Raw genomic sequence first — 9,082 nt, forward strand, 5'->3', positions numbered from 1 at the left:
CACATCAGGACATGTAGAGCCACCTCATTCATTTTAATGGCTTCTTCATAGGATTGTAAAATTTTGAAAAGTTTTTTTAGGACTTGTTTTCAATTGTTCAGTGTCAGACATAATATGGTAATAAATATCACTGTGTGTCTATATTTTGGCTTTGTACATGTATTTCAGTAAGAGAGATTCCCAGAAGTGTAATTGCTGTGTTAAAGTTAATGTGTGTTTTAGTTTTTAAGTTACTGCCAAACTGACCTTAAGATGGGATTTGCCACTTTAAAGTCGTATCAACAGTGTATGTCAGCACCCATTTCTTTATACACTGTCAGACCTGGCTCTTATCAGTGTCTTTAGATATGTTGGCAATCTGATGGCTTTTTTTTTTTTTTTACATCTTTATTGGAGTATAATTGCTTTACAATGTTGTGTTAGTTTCTGCTGTGTAACAAAGTAAATCAGCTATATGTATACGTATATTCCCAATCTGATGGCATTGTGTTTTAATTTGTGTTCGTTAATTGTTCCTAAGGTGTCACACTCTTTTTCAAGTACAATCTCCTTATATATGTTAAAGAATGACTGATCTACAATTGTGTCTTGATTTCCTCTTTCATTCAATTGTTAATGTTGGATTTTTGAAAACTTTTATAATTAACTTCTAATTTTGTTGGATTGCAGTCAGAGAATATGTTCAGAGATACACTTATTTGGTCTCTTGAAAGTGAAATCCTATAGCTGTCTCTTTCCGACAGCCTGGTGATGTGCCCTGGTTGTGCTGCTAGTTTGGGGAATTGCGGAGACCAGGAGTTGCTGTGGGAGGACTTGGTATACTATTCCAACCAAACAAACGACATCAACAAAATACCCACTTTTGCACGGTTGTTTCATGATTGCTTAAAAGGTTTACCTCTGTTTTCTATATCTAGTGTTCATATTTCTATATAGTAATTGCACACAACACACACACACGCACATGTGCGCACACACACATACACACACTACCGCCTTTGAGCTACACAACCAACCAGGTAGTCTCTCCCCATCTCCTAAAAGCTTTCCTGCCTTAGAAGCAGAACTTTTGCCATCCTATGTTTCCTAAAGCTTTGTACTAATTTTCCACATGATACATATCTACATTAATCTTTAAACCTCCCACAAATATACTTTTTAAGAAAATCTATTCACTTCAACCTAATGCTTAAATTTAATGCTTTACTTATAGCAAGTTATGTATTCCATACCTATATCCATATCCATGTTCCAACTATGTGCAAAGTTAAGTTGCAGGGGGTTTGATAAGAGACACATTACCATCCCAGTTCAATAATTAGAAACTACTTAATTCTTGTTAAAGAGAGAAGGAACTTCAGATCATCCACCTCAATCCCATTTTACAGAGACAGAAATTAAGGAAAAGTGAACTTCCCAAGATTATCTGCTTAGTTGGGCATGACTTACTTTCATTCTGAACTGATTCATTAGTTTTTGTTTGTTTGTTTGTTTGTTTTTTTGGCCGCACCACACAGCTTGTGGGATTTTAGTTCCCCGACCAGGGATTGAACCCGGGCCCTTGGCAGTGAGAGTGTGAAGTCCTAACCACTGGACTTCCAGGGGATTCCCCATTAGTTCTTTGAAAATTGAAACAAAAATTCACACAAACCTTTGTAATCATGAAAAACAATCATAGGTTAAGTTGTGTTTCACCGTTGATGGTATACGATTTATTGTGGTTTAAAGAGCATCATTCAATGAATCAGTGAGTGGTTGCAAGCTTTTTAATTTAAACAAATTCTGACACTCGTTGTCCTTTCTTCTTCCATCTCTTTCAAGATTATATGTAGCTCCTTCAGTGATACTGGTGTCCAGATTTGTCAACTTATTTAAGCAATTTAACCAGACCAGTGTAGGCTTTCCCACTGAGTCAAACAACAGACATCATTTGTGCCTCAGTCATAAATCCTGATAAAAGGGGTTTCAGAGCAAAAGCAAATTTGATATCTAATATTTAACAAGTAGTCTGGGGAGACTTTTACTTAGAAATCAAAATTTAATGAGATATTTCAACTCACTATTGCATTTCTGAAGATGAACTAGTCTGATGTAATTCTCTTCTTTCAAAGTTCTTTACTGAACTTTCTGTAATTGTTTTTCATGCAAGATTTGAAACATTTGGCCAGATATACATACTGACACAGAAACTAACATTTTGAAATTGATATGCATATACATGGTGGACAACCTCCCAAATTAACATTTAAGATATAGAATTCTTCCAAGATAGAGCTGAAAATACCATAGTGTTTTTGTTTTTTGTTTGTTTTTGTTTTCAAATACTCCACTTGTGGCCCTTCATTTCCTCATTGATTCCCTTTCTATCTTCTGCCAACCAGATGTGAGTATTGGCTAGGAATCTGTCTTGGCCTCCTGTACTTTTTTCTTCCTATTTTTCTCTTCCAAGAGCTTTCTCCTTATATAGGTTCAGTTCTCACCTTTATGTGTGTACCATCTCAATCTATGTCTCCTGCTCCTACCCCTCTCTCAGCTCATGAACACATGTACTGAATTGTCTCACGTTCAACCCAAAGATAGTGTGTCTGAAGCTGAACCTGTCATACTGAACCTGCCTGACCTTCTTCCATGCATCCTAATGTCGACATTGGAAAACTTGGGTCTCCTGAGCTTGAAATATTAGCATGAACTGTGATATCCTTCTATTTCCATCTCTTCCCTTTACCTACTCTCCAGCCAATTGTGATTTTCTGATGTTTCTTTTGTAACGTTACTTATGTGTTTTACTTTCTACTGCTACAACTTGATTGGAGCTTCAGCCTACCTTTAAGGATTCACAGATGATCTATGAGGATCTATACCATGACTTTTCCATAATCTTCTACACACAATTGCCAGATTAATCTTCCTAAAACTTACTTTTAATAATTAGGGCCTCGGGCTTCCCTGGTGGCGCAGTGGTTGAGAATCTGCCTGCTAATGCAGGGGACACGGGTTCGAGCCCTGGTCTGGGAAGATCCCACATGCCACGGAGCGGCTGGGCCCGTGAGCCACAACTACTGAGCCTGCGCGTCTGGAGCCTGTGCCCCGCAACGGGAGGGGCCGCGATAGTGAAAGGCCCGCGCACCGCGATGAAGAGCGGTCCCCGCACCGCGATGAGGAGTGGCCACCACTTGCCGTAACTAGAGAAAGCCCTCGCACGAACCGAAGACCCAACACAGCCAAAAATAAATAAATAAATAATTTAAAAAAAAAAAAAAAAAAAAAAGACTCCAACTTATCAATTTAAAAAAAAAATAATAATAATTAGGGCCTCTTCCTCAGTGTCCTTCAGATGTAGTTAATGATTTAGTGAAAAAGACAAGATGTTTCAATTTTGTTTACCATCACATGATTGAATTGGACCACATGTTTCTCAGATTCCTTATAATTATGTCATTTTCTGCATTTGTTGGGCTGGAGTTCTGTAAACATGCTTCTCCAACCCCATCTTCTTTTCCTTGTCTCTCAGGAACCCTTTGTCTATTGTGCTTCCACACTTCTCTCATTATTTCTCACACTTGAAGTAACTTTAAAATATCCTACTTTTGAAGGTCAACTTAAATCTTATTACCTGAAGATATTCAGTTCAAAATTATTATTACCATTCTGAAAACATATCTGGCCTTTGCTCAAAATCATTTTAGATGTTTTATCATATTGATAACACAATTGGAAAATCTAAATACTCTTTTCCAAAGACATGTAAGTGCTAGGTAAGAAAGAATAATGAAGAAACCTGGGTTTAAGTCTCAGCTCTTTGACTTCCAATCTGCATGTCTCCTAACAAGCCCCTTACCCAACACACACTGTGTCTCCGTTTGCTCATTTGTGAAATAAGTAGGGTTGGATTAGATAGTCCCCAAGTCTCTTTCAGTTTATAATTCATAAACCAATATTTAAAGACATTTCATATAATATAGTATAAACTCTACTATTATACATCAAACTCTACTATTATGAAATAGACTCTATTTTATTACATGTTTATCTGGTGATCATTAAATTTCTCAAGCCCAGGCCCTTATAAAAATATTCAAGCTTCAGAATCAAAATGATAGATAAATTACAAGATAGTTGTTTTATTTTTATTACTGTATAAAACCAGTTTTATTCAGTTGAGCTATTAAAATGTGGGGTTACTTACTCAATAGGTTCTGATACTAATTCCAGTGTGGGTTATGGGAGAAGTTTCCCATACCAGCAAGCAATTCTTGGGACACCACCTGGATATCCTACAATTCAACTCAATTCTGACACAGTCTTTCCAGAAATATCATCAGATTCCACAGGTTACAAACTCCATCCTACAAGACTGCCCCCCCGACCCCCATACTTCGCATGCTTGTCACAAGCCCAAGTTGTTACCTGTGCTTCTGACTGGCTACAAATTGGAGGTTTCAAGGACCCCCCTCCTTGGTCTTCAGATGCGAGTCACAAGCCCAGGCTGTTACCTGTAGTTCTGACCAACTGGCTATATATTAGAGGTTCCCATGAGTCCCTCCTTCCTTGGGTTTGATCAGTTTTTTAGAGAGGCTCACAGAACTCTGAAAAACATTTTACTTACTAGATTACTGGTTTATTGTAAAAGGTTATAACTCAGGAATAGCCAGATGGAAGAGATGCATAGGGCAAGGTATGTGGGAAGGGGCGCAGAGCTTCCATGCCCTCCCCAGGTGTGCCAGTCTCACCAAATCTCCACGTGTTCACCAGCCCAGAAACCCTCAGAGCCCTGTCCTTTTAGGTGTTTATGGAGGCTTCATTACAGAGCTGTGATTGATTAAATCATTGGCCATTGTTGATTGAATTCAATCTCCAGCCACTTTTCCTTCCCCAGATGTTAGGATATCAGGGGGTGGGACTGCAGTTCCAACCTTCTAATCACATTGTTGACTGTCTTAGAAATTAAGCCCCTATTCACAGGTGCTTTCCATAAGTCACCTAATTAACGTAACAAAAATACCTTTAGGCCTCCCACACTTAGGAAATCCCAAGGGTTTTACGAACTCTAGGCCAGAAATGGGGATGAATACCAAATATGTATTTCTTATTATAAATCACAACATCACACTTATATAATATATTAATTGAATAAGCTAGGGAACTTTTATTGGAAAAAAAAGCTTGCTAAGTACAAGTCACTGTGAGAAACATCGATGGATTGGGAATAGGGATGAAGATACAGAAATGAATTCAAAGGTTTGGTATCTACCTTCAAGGAACCAATTGTCTAATGGGGGAGGCATACAGATAAAGAAATTACTGTAATTATAAGCATAAGAAGCTGTTAATTGTTACCACTTATTGAATACTTACTGTGAACTAGGACCTATGCCAGAGACTAACATACAAATGCTAATTAGCATGCACAAACTATTTTTTACAACAAGATTCCAAGATTATTATTCCTGTTTTGCAAAAGAAAAAAATGAGATCAGAAATCTTAATCTCTCCAAAGTCATATAACTAGAGTGATGAGAATGTACTATCCATTACATCTTATTAGGTATCTTTTGAGGCTTGGAAATATTTCTGTAGAAAGGCTTATTCAAAAAGAATAATTATTTCTAAATGGAGGTGTCACTTAGAAAATTGCCTTTGAAAGTAGCCTTAGAGTTGAGTCTTATAAGAAGAGTAGATTTTCCATTGACTTGGTGGGTAGAGAAGTCATTTTAGGCACAGAGAACAGATTGAATAAAATCCCAGAGGCAAAGGAGTAGAAGTCATATTCAGGGAATTCTGGTGATTAGGCATATATAATAAGAAGAGCAGGGAGTGAGCAAAGAAAAAGATGCAGCTTTTGAGGTTGGGTGGGCAGGATATTAGAAGAGTGTGTTACTTACCCAGGGCAAGTTAATTAGAAAAAATAGCCATTCTAAGTTCTTTCAAAGATGACAGCTCCATCAGCTTGCATAACAGGAAATAGAATCTACCCACCTGCTTAGTTCCTAATGCAATTTACTGAGGGCTGTGTCTTCCTACACACTTCTTCATAACTAATTTGACCTATACCAGATAGTAGTTTTACAGCAGCTGCAGTCAACATGAAAAGCTCTTTTTTTCATGATAATTTTCTACTCTCTTTCTGGTCTATTGAGTTTCTAAGCAATTTTTTTTCTTGTTCTTTGTTCCCTCTTGCAAAAGTTTTGCTCTTCTCATCGTGGGCTTGAAAATAGTGTGTGGGTTGCCAAAAGGCAAATACAGTGAAGGTGAGTTTTGAAGTTGGTTTCAGGTGCTCCCACCAACTTTTTTCTTCAGTATAATGGAGGAGCAACTCCAGAGTCTTTGTGGGATGTGAAAATTTAACACATTTCCAGGATCACATTCATATTATTAATTATGATGTATTTTATTTAGTTTTATCCAGTAAAGCCAATCTACTGACACCAGGTTTTGGTGAAGGCAAGTGCAGCATTTACTGCAGGTGCGAAGCCAGGACTCCGGGCAGCTAATGTTCAAAAGACCCGAACTCCCTGATGGGTTTCAAGGAAGGGTTTTTAAAGGCATGGTGAGCGAGAGAGTCTCAGGGTACATGATCAGCACGTGCACAATTCTCTGATTGGTTGACGGTGAGGTACCAGGGTGATGTCACAGGGGTTAGCGTCATCAATCCTCAGGCTCCAGCCAGTCTGGGGGCTATGTGCTCATGGTCATCTTGCAGTTAACTTCTTCCATCTGGTGGGGGTTTTAGTATCTGTGAAACAGCTCAGGAATGTGCATCAGATGCTATTATCTATGTCCTTCAGGGAGGAACTAAAGATTCTGTGACTCTGCTATATGGCTGATCCATTGTTTAAATTGATACCAGTTCTCCTGGCCCAATTGCTCTTTCTTTGTTACTACATGTTCACATTTTTCTAATCATTAATTCTTGAGCCAGCCTTTTGTGACTCAGGGGAGGCCTAGGAGACTAAAGTTTTTCTATAAACAAGAGGTGGGCAAAGGACATGGAGGGGTCTGTCCTGGGAAGGCCCCATAGGATCCTGCTCAGTTACATATCCTTCTAGTGAAATAACATTTACTTATAAGTGTCTAATAGAAGAGCTTACATTTAAAAACCTTTGTACCACTTGTTTTTAAGAAACGATCTTACATTATAAAATAACTTGGTAATCTAAGTATTAGAAAATTAATCAGCAAAACAACACTGTGTAAACAATGCGATATATACTTAGTTATATCTTTTAATGTGAGACATTTAATATAGATTTCACATGGTGAGGGTTTAATTTATATATATGAATACACACATGTATCTACATATATAAGACAGCAAACTGCCCTAAAAACATTTAACTGTTAAAAGTTAACAATATAGCAACACATAATAAATGAAATCAGATAAATGCAAAATATACTTAACGATCAACTCCTTTTTGAAGTCCAATCATAAAGAGAAAGACCAAGCTATTGGTTAACCAGTTGATTGGTTATTGGTTAATTAAGTTAACCAATTAAATTACCAGGGTTAGATGGAGAATAGATCACTCAGAAGGTAGATAGTTCAAACAAGAAAACATAAAACAGAGAGACAAACATTGGCAATACTTTTTAGAGAACTTTGCTTAGAAGAATTTACTCTGGCCTAAGAGATCCCTTTGCCCCAAAAACAAATTGAGATGTGTACATTGAGATATCATAGCTTTGTGCTATTAACCTTTCAAGTTATATAACTCACTTACCTTGCCTTGATTCTAGGCTTGACAGAAATCTTTGGACTAGAATTTATTTTCCAGTGTGTGTGGTGTGAATGTGTGTGTTTTGGGAAATGCATGTGCTGGATATATGATACGACTGCCAGTCCTCAAAGCAGTACTGTTTCCTATGACATAAGATTAATTTTATTAGTATCATATTGGTAGTATTTTATTCCAGGTTTACTGATAGATCATTGATGTATATTTTTAAGGTGTACGATGTGATGATTTAATACACATGTATATTGCAAAATGATTACCAAAATGAGGTTAATTGATATCTCTATTCCCTCACAAAATTACTGTGTGTGTGTGTGTGTGTGTGTGTGTGTGTGTATGTGTTGGTAAATTTTAAGATCTATTCTCTTAACAACTTTCAAGTATATAATACAGTATTGATGATTATAGTCACCATGCTATACATTAGATCCCCAGAACTTATTCATCTTATTGTTGGAAGTTTGTAGACTTTGACCAACATCTCCCCATTTCCTCCTCCCCTATACCCTAGTAATCACCATTCTACTCTATGTTTCTAGGAATTTGGCTTTTTTATACTCCACATATAAGTGAGAACATACAGTATTTGTCTTTCTCTGTCTGACTCATTTCACTTAGAATAATGCCCTCAAGATCCATTCATGGTGTCACAAAAGGCAGGATTTCCTTCTATTTAGGGTTGAATATATATACACAATGGAACATATCACATATCCCATCTTCCGTATCCAATCATCCATTGGTGGACACTTAGGTTATTTCCATGTCTTGGCTATCATGAATAATGCTGCAGTGAACATAAGGGTGCAGATATCTCTTTGATATCTTATTTTTATTTCTGTTGAATATATACCTAGAAGTGGAATTGCTGGATCATATGGTAGTTCTATTTTTAATTTTTTGAGGAACCTCCATACTGTTTCCATACTGGCTTTACCAATTTACATTTCCACCAACAGTACACATGGTTTCCTAGTCTCCACAGCCTCAATACTTGTTATTTCTTGTCTTTTTGATAATAGCCATTCTGACAGGTGTGAGGTGATATCTCATTGTGGTTTTTATTTGCATTACCCTGATGATTAGTGATGTCAAGCATCTTTTTATGTACTTCTTGGCCATTTGTATGACGTCTTTGGAAAAATGTATTCAAGTCTTTTATCCATTTTTAATTTTTTTTGCTATTGAGTTATGTGAGTTCCTTATATATTTCAAACATTAACTCCTTATCATATAGGTGATTTGCAACTATTTTCTCCCATTCGTAGGCTGCCTTTTTATCTTGCTAATTGTTTTTCTCTGCAGATGCTGTTTAGTTTGATGTAGTCCCACTTGTATATTTTTGC

At 37.0% G+C, this 9,082-nt stretch overlaps 1 long non-coding RNA gene across 1 annotated transcript; it reads right to left on the reverse strand.

The window, feature by feature from the left end:
• Positions 1-366: 366 nt before the first annotated feature.
• LOC309606112 lies at positions 367-7,632 on the reverse strand. Its single transcript, XR_014231662.1, has 2 exons — positions 3,314-7,632; positions 367-2,935 (listed from the first exon to the last, which is right to left on the reverse strand). It is a non-coding gene; the product is annotated as an uncharacterized lncRNA (long non-coding RNA).
• Positions 7,633-9,082: the final 1,450 nt, after the last annotated feature.

Source organism: Balaenoptera borealis (assembly GCF_965194805.1).
Source record: "Balaenoptera borealis genome assembly, chromosome: 11".
Taxonomy (NCBI): Eukaryota; Metazoa; Chordata; class Mammalia; order Artiodactyla; family Balaenopteridae; genus Balaenoptera; species Balaenoptera borealis.